We start from the raw sequence: 18,261 nt of genomic DNA, 5'->3' as shown, positions 1-18,261 counted from the left end.
ATTTTTTCCTTTTGAATTAGGGGCAGGGATAGCTCAGTGGTTTGAGTATTGGCCTGCTAAACCCAGGGTTGTGAGTTCAATCCTTGAGAGGGCCACTTAGGGATCTGAGGCAAAATCAGTTCTTGGCACTGCTAGTGAAGGCAGGGGGCTGGACTCCATGACTTTTCAGGGTCCCTTCTAGTTCTATGAGATACATATATATATATTATTTAATCATTTACCCAGTTAGCAATTACAGTAAATGAAAGTTATTGATTATGAGCGAGTTGCTTTTCACTGTTGCAAAGTTCTGACTCTTACACTTCTCAACAAAAGATATTGGCAATTACATACATCAGAGCTCAGGTACAATGTCATAAATAAATCTCCTGCAACATAGTTTCACTAATTTCTCTGGCAAGGACTTTCTGCTTTCAAAGTTTATTCCGAACCGTTCTATCTAATTAAACATATTGATTGCATCAGAGTAAAGTTGTGTCAGGAATGGGAATGCCATCTACTTTCTTCTTTCTGCAAATGCCAAGAGCAGTTGGTTCTCAGAAATAGAATTACCCTTTTAATTACTGACATAGAAGTTAGGTCAGGTGTGGCCCAGGGATGTGAGTTAACTGGACAGGAACTGCTTTCTCAGTGATCAGTATTCTTAGGGCTTTGTAGAAGTGCATGACAAACTGTTGCCACCATTTTCCTGCACTCCAGGATGCACTCCTGTGTCTCACCATGGTCTCATCTTTCCCCACCATTCTCTCTCTCCATCTACCTGAGAATAGCACCACTGCCAACACTCTCCATCTGCAGCGTAGCTGGCCCCTGAACCGGAGCAAAGGGGACGAGAGAGCCATTGTACCCTCTCCTTGCCTTGCACACTTGTACTAAGTCAGACAAAATAATGCCCGACATCACTGTTCTCCTGGGTTCCTCTGTCCGCTTCCTATACCCACCTATTATCTTTTGTCTTGTACTTAGATTGGTATGTGTATGTACAGCACCCCGCACAATGGGGCCCTGGTCTGGAACTGGGGTCTCTAGTGCTAATCTACAATACCAGTAATGGTAAAGGGATCTGGGGCCACTGATATTGCACTTCCTGTCATGCACATTAACTCCTCTAATCTTCTTCCTTTTGATGCAACTTTTTCTTTCTTCTCCCATAAAGCATCGGCTCCGTTATTCCTTTACACTGACACTGCACCTTTTCCCCTATTTTCTATGATTTTCTTTTAGCTGATTTTATTTTGCTTTGCTTTAGGAACCTGTAGCTTTAATGGCTCAAGTGTTACACTATCTGGTAATGGGACAGTCACAGGGTGACTGGTCCCTTTAAGGGGTAATGGGACATGCCAGCACACCTGTGCTGTAATTAACTGCATCCCAGCCTGAGGGGTCGGACTGATGGAGTCAGGTGCTAGTATGATGAACATCTGAGCCTCAGAATAAAAAGGCATAAGAGAAGAGAAGGTGAGGCTTCTGTAGGAGGCTCTGATGTAGGAGCAGAGCAGTACCTAGGAGAAGCCAGATTCCCTGGAGAGGGGATGCAGTGGAAACTTGCTAGGAAGAAAGGCCTCCAGGGGAAAAGCCGTAGGAGGCAGTGCTTAGCTAATGAAGCAAAGGGAAACTCTGCAGGGCCTTGGAGTAGGGACAAAAAGCAGGGCAGTGCAGTGATTGATAGACTGTGAGAGGGACTCCAGAGGAAGCAGACTGGGGGTCAGCTCCCTCTCACAAAGCCAGAAGGACTTAAAGGTAGACCAACAGATGAGCTAAAGGGTAACCCAACAGGAGTTTGTTTGATTGGGGGGGAGGAAGGGATGGCTCTAGTCATTTGAGCATTGGCCTGCTAAACCCAGGGTTGTGAATTCAATCCTTGAGGGGGACCCTTAAGGATCTGGGGCAAAAATCAGTACTTGGTCCTGCTAGTAAAGGCAGGGGGCTGGACTCAATGACCTTTCAGGGTCTGTTCCAGTTCTATGAAATAGGTATATCTCCATTTTTTGTTAGTTGGGCTCTTGTTACCCCAGAAGGGGACTGAACTTTAAGGGTAACTTGGCTAGAGGACTGAGTCATCCAGAGAGACTGCTGCAGCATGGCTGATGAAGGCAGGTTAGAGGGGAAGAATCCGTACAGCACCATATCCTGGCATGAGGGTGGGGGTCTAGCAGTGTGTTTCACCCAATGACAAATGCCAGTATTGAGAAGTGTGGAACATATTTTTCAGAAGAGTTCAGAAACCAACAGCTCCCATGTTGTGTCTAAGCAAAGTGGCCAGGTATTCTCAGTGGAAACAGTAGGGGTGGAATCAGGGAGGGCCAGGGGGCCATGGCCTCATCACTTTTAAGAGTGGGAGGCTATGCCCCCCCTGTTTTTGCTGGCTGTAAGTCTGAGTGATGGCAGGGGAGGGGGCAGAGAAGAGTGAGTGGGGGTGGAGTCTGGGGGGGGGGAGAGACAGCTGAAGGGTGTGGGCTCGAGGAGAAGGAGTGGGGCGGGGCCTCATGGGGAAAGGGCAGCACGGGGACAGTGCCATAGTTCAGGTGCTGGTGGCCCCCCACCTTTAGGGGGCTTCCACAGCTCCTGGATGGAATAAAGGAACCCAAAGAGACAAAGGCGGTAACACAACTGTCATTGCCCAGCATTAAATAGTGTTAAACAAAGTTTGAGGTTGGGTACGTAGAGATGTCAGTCAGCTTAGTACCATGGCAAACACACCATTAAACTTGTCATTAAAGATACAGAAAAGAAAGAAATACAGTTAAAGCATAAATGTGAAATATAAAGAAATGCTTCCATTTTAACAACGTTCTTTGTTCTTTCCCTTTAGCTGTAGTTTTTAAAGGGTGGGGAAAAACCTGTTTGACAGTTTCTTAGCCGGTCATTGTGATGTTCTGGGGATCACCCAGACTGGTAAGGGGTTAGGTCACCACCTGTACTGTAACTTCAGGGTGTCCTGGTGCTTTGTGGCTATGGCACAGATCCCTGACACCACTAACTAGCCCACACGCAGAAGGGCTCACCCTGGTTTCCACCAGTCCAGTTACTTCTTTCAGGGTGATACCAATAGCCCTTCCAACCTTCAGTCTCCCCAAATCTATCCTAAGTACATGATACTTGGACTGTTCCTATCTGGTTCACCACCCCAAAGGTGGGAAGCCAGCCCTCCAGTTATCAGATCACTTGGGGATACATAGTTTGCACACCAGAGATCTGCTTGGGAACAAACAAAAATGTATTTAATAGAAGAAGAAAAAAACCACCACCGATGCGAAGGTGAACTAGTAAGGAAGAGCAAACAGACAAGTTACACAGAAAACAAACATAAAGATGCAACCTCGGGTGTTACACTTTTATATTCGATAAAATATCTCTTCTAATACAAGTTACCTATTGCCTTTAAACAGTTTTTCAGCATACCCCCTTGGTCTAAAGGTGAGCCAATGTACACTGACAGCTTCCTACCAAGAAGCTCTCCCTCTCTGTCTGTCTGGATGTCATTTCAAACCCCGTCCCTTTTAAAAAGGTTTGCAGTCATGCCCCGACCCCCCACACTATAGATGTTCTAAGTGAGGACATTCCCAATTGTCTTTAACAGTCTTTCCATTAGCGTCCCATCATTGTCTTTTTGTGGGTTATACAATGGATTGTTACTTGAGTCCCATTTTGTGTAAATGGGATGTGCCTCTTCTGGTCCAATCACCCGCTGTCCAGCTGTGAGGTGGAGCCATACGTAAATTCATAACCATAGCCTGTATACACAGCTCCTAATGATTAGTCAGTTTAGAACATTACAAGCTTTCATAAAAGACCTTAGTCAATATACATCCATAACACAAGACCCAACGTGCAGTCAGTTGGTCCAATGGGTCATTTTTGGAGCCTAAACCTGCCGTTCTCCCCTGGTGGTGTCTGGACCCTGATTGTCACAGCAATAACTGTCTTTGGGGGGGAACAGAGAAAAGTTAGTTGAGATGAGTTGGAGCTGTTTTTGTTGTTGTTAAAGTTTAATTCCGATTTTTGGAAGACAAAACAAACACAGAAAAACGGGGAAAGAACAGCAAAGATGGAAAATGCAGCTTCTGTCTCTGGTTGACTTTCACTTGCGACCTCGTTGCTGGAAAAACACAGGCCCAGCACAGTCTTCTCAGCCACTCCAAGACCTGGCAAACGTGAACCAGCACTGGTCTGCTTAGGGTATTGCATTTAGCTGTCTGATCACAAGGCTTACAGCAGTACTGCAAAATCTGCAGTTTTTACCAGCTGAGCCAGAATCTTACTAGACAGAAGGGAAAAAGAGAGATAGGAAAGAGAAGAAATAAGGAGCGGAAGGGAAAATACACCTGGGGGTAAGGTGAGAGGCAAAGTCTCACATCACAGATGATGTTTGGGATTTAGCTTGAGCCAGTGGAGATGACTATGTGATCGGGGTCTCTCCCTCTCACTGGTCTGGTCAGGACATCTCTCAGGATCAGGACGAAAAAGACACAATGGTTGCATTTGGACCCAGCAGAGAAGGAGATAGAAACACAGCTGTGTACTGTGCTGCCTTGATTGTTTCAGCTGCAAAACTGAAACTAACATGAAAGTGAGGCTTTGTACTTCGGCATGGAGCTGCTCAAACATTTAAAGAGACAGGACATCACATTCCTCCACCCTACTTTTAAAAAAAAAATCTCAAACATATATACACATTATTGTACACATGGCTAACATGTAATACTATATAACCTACGAGCTGTGGGTGGACTACTGCAGATCTTAAATGGCAAAAGATTATTCTGCCCTGGAACAGCAATTCAGTACTGTAACTAAACAACTTATAAATTCAGGCCCACAATTGGTTTTCACAGTCTCCTGGGACAATGTGATGATGGTGTGTCCTGAACAACAAGAACAGTCAATGGCAATGAATCAGCTGGATCTGGTATCTTAGACATTTTTGAAAATATTACTCCTTGTCTTTTCCTGCCTTGATTTTTCCCTGAAAGGATCTACTAACGAAGGGTGACTGGAACCTTTACTTATTTTGGAAGTTAGAATAAGGTTTGGTTTTTTTCCTGGTGCTGGTAATTACTAAAAGCATCACTAAATTCTTGTGTTTAGTTCTTTAGGATCAAGAACACTTAACATAACAACCGACAGCAGATAGATTAGCAGCAAAGACTAAAGTCTGAGTTAAGGTGATAATGGTAGTTCTGGAAGCAAAAAGAAATTGGACAAGTTTATGAGCAGTGTGATATGATCTGAGAAATATTTTTGTGAATTAGGCCTGATGTTTCCTAACTCACAAGTGGCGAAGAGATTCAGCATGAGCCTGGCTCTGAAAAGAGAATTTGGTTTTGAATAGCATCTAGTACTTGAAATGTAGCTCCTATGAGCTGTGAATGTGTTCAGTGAGAAAATACATAGTGGTGTCCCTTTGAGTTTTATTGACTTTCATTTGTAGTTCCCTTTCTAGTTCACTTATAGTTTTAGCATTGTGAGTAGAGCTGAGTGATTTTTTTTCCAGTCAAAATGTCGGTGTTTTGATGTGAAAACAACCCAAATCTTTCCATGGAAAACCGACACTTGTTATAAAACCCAGTTTTCCACCAATAAACAGTTTTAGCAAAAAAAAAAGTGTTGTTTGACCTATCGACTAATGATGGCGAAGTGCCCAGATAATATATTATTGAGATCCATGTAAGTACCCAGAGAGCTGGTTCTTCTACAACTCCCCACTTATAGAACAATCATAAAAGAAAACCTCACTGGGGAATGTAGAGTCCTGGACAAAAACAAGTAGATTTCAGTGAGGATATATTCCCATTTCAAGCTAAAGGCTCCTTAATGTAGAAAGTTAGAGGTTAAAACCGCTGTTGGAGCCCAAGATAATCAAATATTCCACTCTCTGTGGCATCATAAGTACACATAATTATGTGTGACTGTAAAATCATATGGCCGATGTTTCTATGTTTAGTGGTTACCTTTCTTATAGAAGAAGAGTAGAACAGACTGTAAGCCATTTCATGCGAAAGTTCCCGATCATTCAAACATTATAATCTGGGAGATTAAAGATCCTATAATTAAAGAGAACTGTGTAATATTTGGGAGTGCATAAAAGCAATACAGAATCTGGACGCTTTGCTTTTGTCTCCTTGTTTGTTTGCAACCTTGTTCTGGTTGATTCTTCATTTCCAGGGGTTTTAAATACCTTGCAGAAGTGTAAGATTTGCAGCTACCATTGTAACTCGTTTAATTGTAAAGTGTCCTTAAATTTAGATCATCCCTCATCCTAAAAGATTTCTCCTTAAATCCAAAATTGTACATTTGCATCTCAACAACAGGAGGCTGTATTTTTTATATTCTGAACTATTCTAATGCCAAAGTATTCAGCTGATTTAATGGCTGGTTTTGCAGGATAGAAAAATACTAATAATTCTCAGCCAGCAGGAAATCAACAGTGTTTGTTTGTTTTTTTCTTCCTCTCACACATACACACACACACACACACACACACACACACACACACAAATGGAATTTCTATAGCTCTGTCAAACATCTCATATTGTGCAAAGCAAAGGAAATTTAATCAGGTGTTTGGTTCTCCTCTTCAAAGAGGAAAGCTCAATACATTTTTTTCTGTCAACCAAAATGGCCAATAAAAAGCATAAGGTAAAAAAAGGTAAAACACCCAAGTCACTTAGATCCCTAGATCCCTTTGACAATCAATAGGACTTAGGCTACTAAGTGCCAAAATCTCTTTTCAAAATGGGACTTAGGTACTTTGAAAACATTTACCTTATGTGTATTATTCAGCATTTTGATTTTACCCAATGTACACAGTTTTGCTAGAATTTTCAAAGAAGCCAAAGGGATTTGGGCTCTCAAATCCCAATTAAAACTGGGTCTCTAACTCCCTTGGGGTTCTTTGAAAATCATTCATAGGCAAAGAGACAGATATCACAGTTACAACAGCTGCATCTTTTAAATCAAATATGTATGCACACTTCTTTGGAAGCTCACTAGCTATTGTTCCTTCCAAGAATTCAGCTGACCTGCAGATTTTAACCTGGCGCATCACCTGTCTTTTCCAAAGGTCAGTGTGTGGAGAACAAGCAGGTTTCTGGAATGAATAGGGCACTCACTTGCAGTTAGACAATCCAGATGTTTTGCCAGGTGACAGTTTCAGAGACCGGTAATGTATAGGCCTTATTATGAAGTCAGTGATATGGGGCTTTGCCACAGAAAAATGGGGATAATATATCTTGCCAGTTTTTTATGTGGTTATCTCACCAGTCTGGTGCACTGTTTAGATTGGACAACTATCTAACCATTCAACAGGCATCTAATCCAAATGTGATTTTTTTCATGCACCTCATTCTTCTCCCCCCCACCGCCAATTTTATTTAACGTTTCATGTAAAGTAAAAAGTAGGGTTAGTGTTGTAGTAAGAGGCCCCCAATCCCCACTGCCTTGCCCCTTGGACAGTCATCTACCCCTGTACTGAGTGCAAAATGGAACCAGATCAAAATTCTACATTCACATTCCCTGGGGAAGCTGTTTGCACCACTTCGTGTTGCTTGCATGGTTCTGCGGATCTCACTGACTTCCACGTGATGCCTAGCATTCTAGAAGGTGGGGATAGAGATAATGTCACACCAACTTCCCACCTCACCTCCTCCACCCTGGGGAAAGGCCAGAGGCCAGTTCAGCCCCCATTGTAATTTAGATCAGGGTTTCTCAACCCAGGGGTTGTGGCCCAAAATTGGGTCACCAGAATGTTTGAAAGCATCACGAGGCAGCGGCTGTGGCTTCCGTCCCACGGGGCTGGCTGGGCTCGCCTCCCTGCTTCAGGCACTGCAACTTTTGGTTTCCCAGCACCACTCAGGCTTGGCCCAGCCGTCAGGATGACATGGGGCGAGCGGGGCAGCTGCCCAGGGAACAAATCCATGGGGGTAGAAAAATAGGGCAGCAGAAATCTAGGGACCTTGCATACACCCCCAGGCTGCCCCATTTTTCCATCTCCGCAGCTTTGTTCCCTGCTTATGTTCCTGGGTGCTGCAACCCCAGAGGTTGCAACACCCAGAACAGAGACCCAAACCCAGCCAGGAGCCACCACTGTGGGGCGAGTGCCAGGCAGGACTCAAACCCCTCGGGGGGCAGGATCTGACCAAAACCACCCCAGACCATTTATTGGGTCATGACAGGCTATAAACGCTTACAAATGGGTCCGGAGCCCATAAAGGTAGAGAACCACTGACTTAGAATGGCCTTATGGCTGCTCCACGTTAGGCCAGCTGGTAACATCCCCTTTGGAGTCATTCTGCTGCTCGAAAGTAACTGGAGAGGAAACCAATCTGGCCACGCTCCCTGACACACTTCTGCAACACTCCCCTACACCAGGGGTCTAGGAGGAAGTAGCATAGAGCAGATTTGCCTGGCTTTACGCCCACCCCCCACACCGATATGCTACAACAATCCCCAGTTGGCTGATCACACCAGCCTTTTGTTGGAGCAGGGCAGAGGATCAGCCTCACTTTACAAAGGTGTAAATGGCTGAAAGGCCACAGAGAATCAGGTGCATAGTGCAGGAGAGAACAGAGCAGACGCCATTGCCGAGATTCTGCACAGTACTGGTGCAAAGCAACCCAAGGCCACAGGACGAGTGATGGAATAGACGCTAGCTAGGACTTCAGAGACTTGGGTGTAAGCCCCTGCTCCCCCAGAGACTTCCTGTGTGATACTGGACATATGTATCTAAGCTACAATCATCCCAGCGATCTTACAATATCCATCAACTCTTTTCTTTCACAAATATCACTGGCCTGATTCTCTGATTGGATAAACAGAGAAATATTTGTCAAACAAAATACTGGAAAATAGTACAAAATACACCATATGAATTATCCAACCAGCTATTTTGAGAGGAAATGGTGGCTAACATACCACTTTTGAAAAGGGCCATAAATTATTAACTTCATGTTGCCAGACAAGTTCAATAGCAGAGCTGGTCAAAAAGGGGGGATATTTATTTATTTTAAAAAAATGCTTTTGGTCTGTGGGGTTTGAAAAGGACTACGTTTTTAATGATTTTTCTTATTTAAAAAAAATAACAGAAAAAGGAAAAAGTAGGATTTTCAGCCACTTTTCAAAGGAAAAATGCCAAAGTGGAGGTGAGGAAAAGAAAGAAAAAACTTAGGGTGGTGGGTGGGTGGGTGAATGAAACAACAAAGGAGGCTATTTTTCTCCTACTCATACTTCTGCAGGTTCCCAGGAAGAATACAACATGTGTACAACGTCAGAACCACTTCACAATCTCTTACAACCCCCTTCCACTGATGGACAGAATTCCATCTCAACCTACGCATTCTTTGAATCATCATTAATTCATTAGAATCCTTTCCTGTTCTACCTGACTGCTGACTGTATCTCTTCTAATACATAATTCTCCACTGAAACAATGGAAAGTACACAGCCACCTGTGATGGAATCCACCCCTGTATTCACACCCTACACACCATTGTAATAATATTTGTAAAGCATCCTTTGAAAACTCATAACTTGCTGATCAGAAATATCATGGTAAAAGGCATGTAGCAACATCATGGGTAAAACTATGAATATAAGCTGAAATCATGACTGAAGTGTGTTTCCCAGGTAAATCTGGGGAGTGGCTAAACCAGTTTCTCAAAGACAAAGGGCAAGTTGACGCCCCAACCAGATGTCAACAAAGCTGATGGGCCATCACCTATGAAGTGGTCATTCTTTGGCAAGAGAGTGCGGGAGGGGGCGGGAACAAAGATCTGCAGCTTACAAAGAAACAACATGAAGTATCCTTCCTCCAGCAGACTGCCTGTCTCCAGGTTCTCAGCTGGAAATGCTTTTCAAAGAGAGACTAAAATTATAAAAAGGAGGGGCCAAACACCCCAAGACATCCCTTCTTTCTCCCTGTCCATCTCACTGTTCGCCTCTGAGAATACAAAAGAAGCAGCTGTTGGCATCTGGAGTGGGATGGGAGATGAGTGTTCTGACCTGAAGAGTGTGGTCAGTATTGCTGTTGGAAGCACGTGGGGAGAAACTTCGCTTTAAATCTTATATAGTGTGTTACTTTAGGCAACAGAAAGAGTTTTAGCTTTATTTTCCTTGTACCATTTCTGACTTCTATGCCTCATTGCTTGTACTCACTTAAGATCTCTCTCTTTGTAGTTAATAAAATTGGTTTATTGCTTCATCTAACCCAAGGTGTCGAAGTTGAAGTGTCTGGGTAACTCCATTTAAGGTGGCAAGTCGTGTGTCTATCATTTCCTAAAAGGAATAATGGACTTAATATATTTGAACTGCCCAGGAGAGGGCTGGGCAATACAAGACATACATTTCTGGGGGGAAATCCAGGACTGGGAGTGTGATGGGGTCACGCTGCAGTATAACCAAGGCTGGTAAAAGCCAGAGTGTAACCCACACAGGCTGCAGTTACACACAGACACTCAGGGTATGAATTGCATACTGGAAGGCTGTTTGTGAATGGCCTGGGAGAGCTACTTCAACAAGGGCATTGTAAGGCACCCAAGATTGCAGGGTAGGAGTGACACAGACCCTCACTGGTGTGGATTGCACCATGGCATGTCACAGCACCTCTTCCCTTTCCTTACACAAAAGAGAGGGTTGAAAACATACACCTCCTCCTAATAGTCCTATCACAATCACAGCTTCGTCACACATCTCAAACTAATCCACAGATCTCCCAAACACATATCTGCCACGCAGAGCTAAGTATTGCCTTTGCCAATTTCTGTAGGTACACTGAACATACTGACTGCAGCTGACGTGTATACAAATAATTGCCACTGGCTATTGCCGCTGCCAGGAGAACCAGGGACGGTGGCACCAACAACGTCTTTTCTCCCTTTTTGTCCTTTAATAGTGTTCCATGGAATCCTGTGGGTGAGCGTGAATGGATTGTGAAGAGAGGTTAGCTGTGGGGTCAGCAGAGTGATGTTATGGGCGTTAATGGGGCATATTGGAGCCACCATAACTCTGCATTTCGTGTTTTTTCAGAAGGTTGAGTTTTGCTCAGCTCAGTGTTCTGCAAGGGAACGACATACCACCAAGCAACCTTGGCTCGGTATTAACATGGGTGGGGTGGGGTGTTGCCACTGAATTGTAGCTAGCCAAGGTCAACACTATACTCCCATCTTGGGTTTACCTCGACTCACTACACTGATGTAAAAAGATATTCCCTTGTCTCTACTAGAGTTTACTTTAAGATAGCTAGTAGTGCAAAGCTGTTGTAATGATGTGGTCGCTTATTGAGCACCCCCTTGTGGCCAGGGGTCACTTTACAGGCACCCTGCCCCTATTTGCCCCCACTTGCAGGCCTGTAAGCTACTCCAAATAGTAGGTTCCATGTAGTCTCAGTGGTGGTTCACAGCAGCCCTTTCTGGGGTTGGTTTAGGATCCAATACAGTCCTCAGTCACAGAACAATCCAAACAGTCCTCCACATAAAGTCCCAAAGCACAACGATTTGTTCTTAGCTCTAGGTCAGAGCATTCAGAGCTCTTTCACTCCACCAGAAGCTGTCACTTCCCAGCCCTTTCTGGCTGGAGCTCCGTCCTCACCCCACTTCCTTCTGTTAGTATCTCCTGTTTCCTAGCGTCTTTCACTGCCCCTTCCTGCTGCCTTTCATATTTGAGTTACCGGATTCCCCTCATCTGGTATTCAAGATGTTACAGGCTATTCAGCTAAGCGTAAGCCACCCTGTTCCAGCTACGTCAGCACCGGGCATAGCCCCTAGCACGGCTTTACCTTGAACACCCAGTGTTTCAGTCCAAAGACAACAGTGCTACCAGTTGAACCTCAGCTTGCAATGAAGATGTTTGTGCACTTTGGAAGAAAGGTTGCAATCCCGTACAGGCTCCATGTTTGTTCTCATTCCGTGTGCTCATGGGGCGATTGTCCTCCATCTCATACAGCAGCCCACCGGGCAATGTTGAGAGCAGCACGGGACTGGTGCTATGTGCTTGCTCTTTGAGTTGATTTGAATGTGTTTAGATTCTTCCCAATGAAGAATAAAACCAAGCAAAAAAAACCCTTGCACATGCCGTTTTCAATACATGGCTAATTACTGCTTTGAATGCATTTTGTGATTGGTTAATTTCCAGGGGAAGTTTGATCTTCAATTAGTGCTCTCTGTTTTTAGAAAAGATCATCAGAGTGCATCTGTGCATTTTTCTATAAGCCATAGCAGAATCAAAGCTTTCTGGTTTAGAAAAGGGTTTCCATCAAGGATGGGATAAGGCTTGAGTTGAATTTTTGCCCAGATCTTAAACTTTCTTGCCCTTCTTTTAGTTTTGACAAAAGTTTGAGGGGCAGATTCAACAATGTTTAGTGACGCTCCACTGTCACAAAGTAGCTGTAAACTCAGCGTAACAAGCCAATTTCAAAGAACTTCTGGCTGCTTTGCATCACTGGAGTGAAATCCTGGCCTCATTACACCTGTAGAGCAGAGCACCCCATTGCACACTGGTTCAGACACTTTTGAAGGGACGGCATCTCCTCTTCCTCCTCCTTCTGGCTCTTTTGTGAATCTAGCCCTTTAAAAATGCCCAGAAACAAAGCGTTTCCGGTTGGTTGACGTGTTTTGTTAGACACAAGATGGACTTTTTCAATTCACTGACATTTTTCTGAATTCTTGGATAGGGTTGGACCCGTTGATTTTTCAGAGCAGAGAGCAAACCAAAGAATCAGTTATTCACCAAGCTCTATTACGGAAACTTTGCTGATTTACACTTCGGGGGATCTGGCCCATTGACTGCAATGGCGTTACAATGATTTAACTGAGGAGTTGGCCTAAAACGGAGCAAATTGCCTTATTAGAAGGCACCTTTCTCAACCAACCAAATGTAATTAGTTTCTTGAATGATGTCTTTAGACAGGTGTCAATGCACTAGCTGTTCTGTATATTCTCCCACCAAAAGCAGTGAAATGCTTGGGATGATCACACATACAAAAATAACATATTCCGTTAAAAATGTTTGCCGTGTAGATTTATGAAATGATGTTTAATGCCCACATACCGTCCTCCTGACACCCAGCCTTTGTTTTGACAAAGCTGGTAGTCATGCACACTATACATGAATGCACCTGTGGGCATGTTGCCTTGGAAACCTTCACTGCTAGCTAATATTGTTATAATTGTCAAGAAAATATAGGTTTTCACCAATGACTGGGAGAATGCTTCTATTTCACACCCATACTTTTCATTTGCATTCTTTGGAAGATTATTTCTCTCTCCCCCTGCATTTTTATGGCAAGATTATTTCTCCCTCCCCCTTCAAATGTTAAAAATGCCATTGTGTCAGCAGTGGTGCTGTGCAAACACCCTGAGCTCTCTGTGTTTGTCAAGAAGGTTTTAAAAAACATTTTGAAAGAGGAGTATTAAGATTCTGCCAGTTGCCAAGCGTATGTCAACCACATTTTATTCCACGAAGAGCTATAAGGCTGAAATGCAAGTCTGGTGCAGGTCATTGGTACAAGTCCTGCCCAACAACCTTACTTAGACTGTAAACTCTCCAGGGCAAGGACTCTCCTTTTGTTCTGTCTCTGGGCAGTAACTAACCTAATGGGATCACCGGCTGCAGTCCAGAGTTAATATTGTAATACAAAAAAATAATAATATCCAGTTGTGCTGTTTGCTACTAAAGCACACACATCCTTGATCTCATAGAATATCAGGGTTGGAAGGGACCTCAGGAGGTCATCTAGTCCAACCCCCAGCTCAAACCAGGACCAATTCCCAACTCAATCATCCCAGCCAGGGCTTTGTCAAGCCTGACCTTAAAAACTTCTAAGGAAGGAGATTCCACCACCTCCCTAGGTAACCCATTCCAGTGCTTCACCACCCTCCTAGTGAAAAAGTTTTTCCTAATATCCAACCTCAACCTCTCCCACTGCAACTTGAGACCATTACGCCTTGTTCTGTCATCTGCCACCATTGAGAACAGTCTAGATCCATCCTCTTTGGAACCCCCTTTCAGGTAGTTGAAAGCAGCTATCAAATCCCGCTTCATTCTTACCTTCTGCAGACTAAACAATCCCAGTTCCCTCAGCCTCTCCTCATAAGTCATGTGCTGCAGACCCCTAATCATTTTTGTTGCCCTCCACTGGACTCTTTCCAATTTTTCCACATCCTTCTTGTTGTGTGGGGCCCAAAACTGGACACAGTACTCCAGATGAGGCCTCACCAATGTTGAATAGAGAGGAATGATGACATCCCTCGATCTGCTGGCAATGCTCCTACTTATCCTATCCCTAACCTCCAGCGTATCTACCACTCCTCCCAGTTTAGTGTCATCTGCAAACTTGCTGAGGCTACAGTCCACGCCATCCTTCAGATCATTAATGAAGATATTAAACAAAACTAGTCCCAGGACCAACCCTTGGGGCACTCCGCTTGATACTGGCTGCAAACTAGACATGGAGCCATTGATCACTACCCATTGAGCCCGATGATCTAGCCAGCTTTCTAGCCACCTTATAGTCTATGCATCCAGTCCATACTATTTTAACTTGCTGGGAAGAAAACTGTGGGAGACCATATTAAAAGCTTTGCTAAAGTCAAGGAATAACACGTCCAGTGCTTTCCCCTCATCCACATACCCAGTTATCACCTCATAGAAGGCAATTAGGTTAGTCAGGTATGACTTGCCCTTGGTGAATCCATGCTGACTATTCCTGATCACTTTCCTCTCCTCTAAGTGCTTCAAAATTGACTCCTTGAGGACCTGCTCCATGATTTTTCCAGGGACTGAGGTGAGGCTGACTGGCCTGTAGTTCCCCGGATCCTCATTCTTCCCTTTTTTAAAGATGGGCACTACATTAGCCTTTTTCCAGTCATCCGGGACCTCCCCCGATCGCCATGAGTTTTCAAAGATAATGGCCAATGGCTCTGCAATCACATCCGCCAACTCCTTTAGCACCCTCGGATGCAGCGCATCCAGCCCCATGGATTTGTGCTCGTCCAGCTTTTTCTAAATAGTCCTGAACCACTTCTTTCTCCACAGAGGGCTGGTCACCTCCTCCCCATGCTGTGCTGCCCAGTGCAGCAGTCTGGGAGCTGACCTTGTTCGTGAAGAGGGAAAAAAGCATTTAGTGCATTAGCTTTTTCCAAATCCTCTGTCACTAGGTTGCCTCCCCCATTCAGTCAGGGGCCCACACTTTCCCTGATCTTCTTCTTGTTGCTAACATACCTGTAGAAACACTTCTTGATACTCTTAACATCCCCTGCTAGCTGCAACTCCAATTGTGATTTGGCCTTCCTGATTTCACTGAGCAATATTTTTATACTCCTCCCTGGTTATTTGTCCAAGCTTTCACTTCTTGTAAGCTTCTTTTTTTGTGTTTAAGATCAGCAAGGATTTCACTGTTAAACCAAGCTGGTTGCCTGCTATATTTACTATTCTTTCTACACATCGGGATGGTTTGTACCTGCAACCTCGTTAAGGATTCTTTAAAATACAGCCAGCTCTCCTGGACTCCTTTCCCCCTCATGTTATTCTCCCAGGGGATCCTGCCCATCAGTTCACTGAGGGAGTCAAAGTCTGCTTTTCTGAAGTCCAGCGTTCGTATTCTGCTGCTCTCCTTTCTTCCTTGTGTCAGGATCCTAAACTTGACCATCTCACGGTCACTGCTGCCCAGGTTCCCATTGACTTTTGCTTCCCCTACTAATTCTTCTCTGTTTGTGAGCAGCAGGTCAAGAAGAGCTCTGCCCCTAGTTGGTTTCTCTAGTACTTGCACCAGAAATTTGTCCCCTACACTTTCTAAAAACTTCCTGGATTGTCTGTGCAGCATAGGGGCTCTCCATACAAGGCCCTTATCATACTCCGGCACAGAAGATACCAATGGCGAGGTGGCCTGCGGGCAGCAACAGGAAAATGGTGTCTTGAATTTGTATTCATGCAGATCTAGTGGCCCTAGCATAGGGTGGAAAGAGTCTGCAGTTGCTACTCCGGCCCATATCCTGTAAGCAAACTTCATTGCAGCTCTAAGCCCTTACGTTAGCCAAATCCTGTGAATTTTCAAGCGTATAAGTACCTTACAGGAAGCCATGCTGAAGTTAACACAACTATTCATGTGTGAGGAGTGATACTCACATGCTTCCGTTTTTGCAGGAGCGGGGCGAGTGCTGGAGGCGGGACAGCAACACAGAGATTTGTTGGGGGGGGAGTGAGACATTTTGATTCAATGCTTACGATTAATGAAACCATAAAGTAAACAGAGCAGTATTTTGGCCCAGTGAAGCCTCCATATTTTTCCTCAGGCTATTCACAGCAAGCAAAAGTAAAATTTATTTGGAGTATAAACCTAACTTAGCAGAAATGTGCAAGTGAAAGATTATGTGTGACCGGGATCATCAACAAGAGAAGAAAATGTTTGCATCATTAAGCTGTGGCAGAAGTACATGTATTATCGTGAAAGCAAAGCAACCGAAGATTCTAAAATACAACTCTGCGCTGCTGAGTTGAAACTGCAGTAAATCTAGTGTAGCCATGGTAACAAGGCAAGCAAGTTGTGCCTCTCCCATACACTTTGTTGTAAAACATACTGGCCTTTTTTATGTCAGTATATGCAGCTTCAGTATCTGGTTTAGGAAGTCTCAGGCCCTACAAGAATAGAGCTGGGCCAACATTTTTCAGCTAGCAGTTTATGTCCATTCCTAGTCATTCATAAAGATGATGAATAGTCACTGGGCCAGGGAAAAAGGGTGAGGAAGATAATGCCCGGTGGCAGGGCACTGACGTCCTAAAACTATATCCCTGTGCCAGTGACTATTTAGTTGCTTATAAAAAGCAGAACAGCTTCAACGGGAAAAATTGAGAAAATTCCTCCTCAGAATATTCCCATAGTCCAGTCTCCAAGTTTAAATCCCTTTTCCATATCAGGTGGCAGGGATGGAACTGAAGCTAGATCACCCGCATCCCAGGTTGGCATAAGGTACCAGTCACTTTGCCACTAGGTGCTGCTTTAGGATGACCTTACAGGATGTGTGTTAATTTGCTTTTCACCTGACACATGTTCATTGTTCCATCACATTTGAACTTTCATTGTGGTTTCACGGAAAACTCGTACTTTCCCAAAGTCTCACGTAGATCAATATCGTGCTGACATCTGGACACGACCAGGAAATGAGCAAACAATGACCTGTATGAGGTTAGCTCTGTTATAATCCCTGACACCTTCATTCTGCCATTCTGTGCATTTCTTCAGTTCGTTCTTCTTGATTAGAGCCCATAGACTGACAGAGCTCTGGATGATTCTTTGGGTTTTGCAGGCTTCAGACAAGTCCTGACCCAAAGGATCCATTTGATTGATAACTTTAGCTATCTCATGACTGAAAACTGCTTTCAACCTGATATTGGTTAGCTCCAGTCAGTCATGTGAATGGGTTCCTAGTGCAAGTAAGCTCAACCTATAGTTTTAAAATTGCCCCTTCTTGGCATGCTTAATGTTTCACTCAAAATTCAAAGGAGTTCTGGGTTTGTCCAAAAATAAATAAATAAATAAGCAAACCCCCCCACTCCAAAAAGAAACAGCTGAGAGCATGCGGATGTTGTCACATGCCCGCCAACCCCAACCACCCATCTCCCAATGACTTTCATTGCTCTGTTATCATGTCATAAGGCTTTGTCTCAACCAAGTGCACACAAAGGAACTGGTGATCCTTTAACAACCCAATTTCCTCTTCTGCATAACACAGATCAGAGAATTTCACCACGTTAAATAACGAAAATCAGTGCTTTGAACCTAATATTTCCTCATCACTGTGGGCTTGATCCAATAAAGTCAATGAAAAGATTCCATCAACTTCAATACATTTTGGATCATGTTTTATTTTCAACATTTTGAAACTTGGGCAAAATTATTCCATTCAGGCAGAAATGTTCCTTGTATGGGGTTCAACCAAATTCATTTTATGCCTGATTTAAAAAATAAATAAATCCCTCCTCTTATGGAAGCTCGTCTGGTTTTATAATCCCTCCATATTCTATTTTTATTTTTTTCATCATCTGAAGTACTTACTACCTTGTCTTCTGAAACCTGAGGATGGTCATTCGGGTTGAACTATTTTCTTTTCATCTGCTACACTGATCCACTTGGATATTCTGATTCACCACTACATTACTCTCCGTGTACACTGCTCTCTGACAGGGCCTGCCTCTGTGACGCCTTCTTGTAGCCCAAGAGGGCACTCCTCCTCCTGTTGCAAGGTCTCCGATGGTCATGTGCTGCCTTCACAG

Source organism: Chrysemys picta, chromosome 5 (assembly GCF_011386835.1).
Source record: "Chrysemys picta bellii isolate R12L10 chromosome 5, ASM1138683v2, whole genome shotgun sequence".
NCBI lineage: Eukaryota > Metazoa > Chordata > Testudines > Emydidae > Chrysemys > Chrysemys picta.
Note: the sequence above shows the minus strand (reverse complement) of the source record.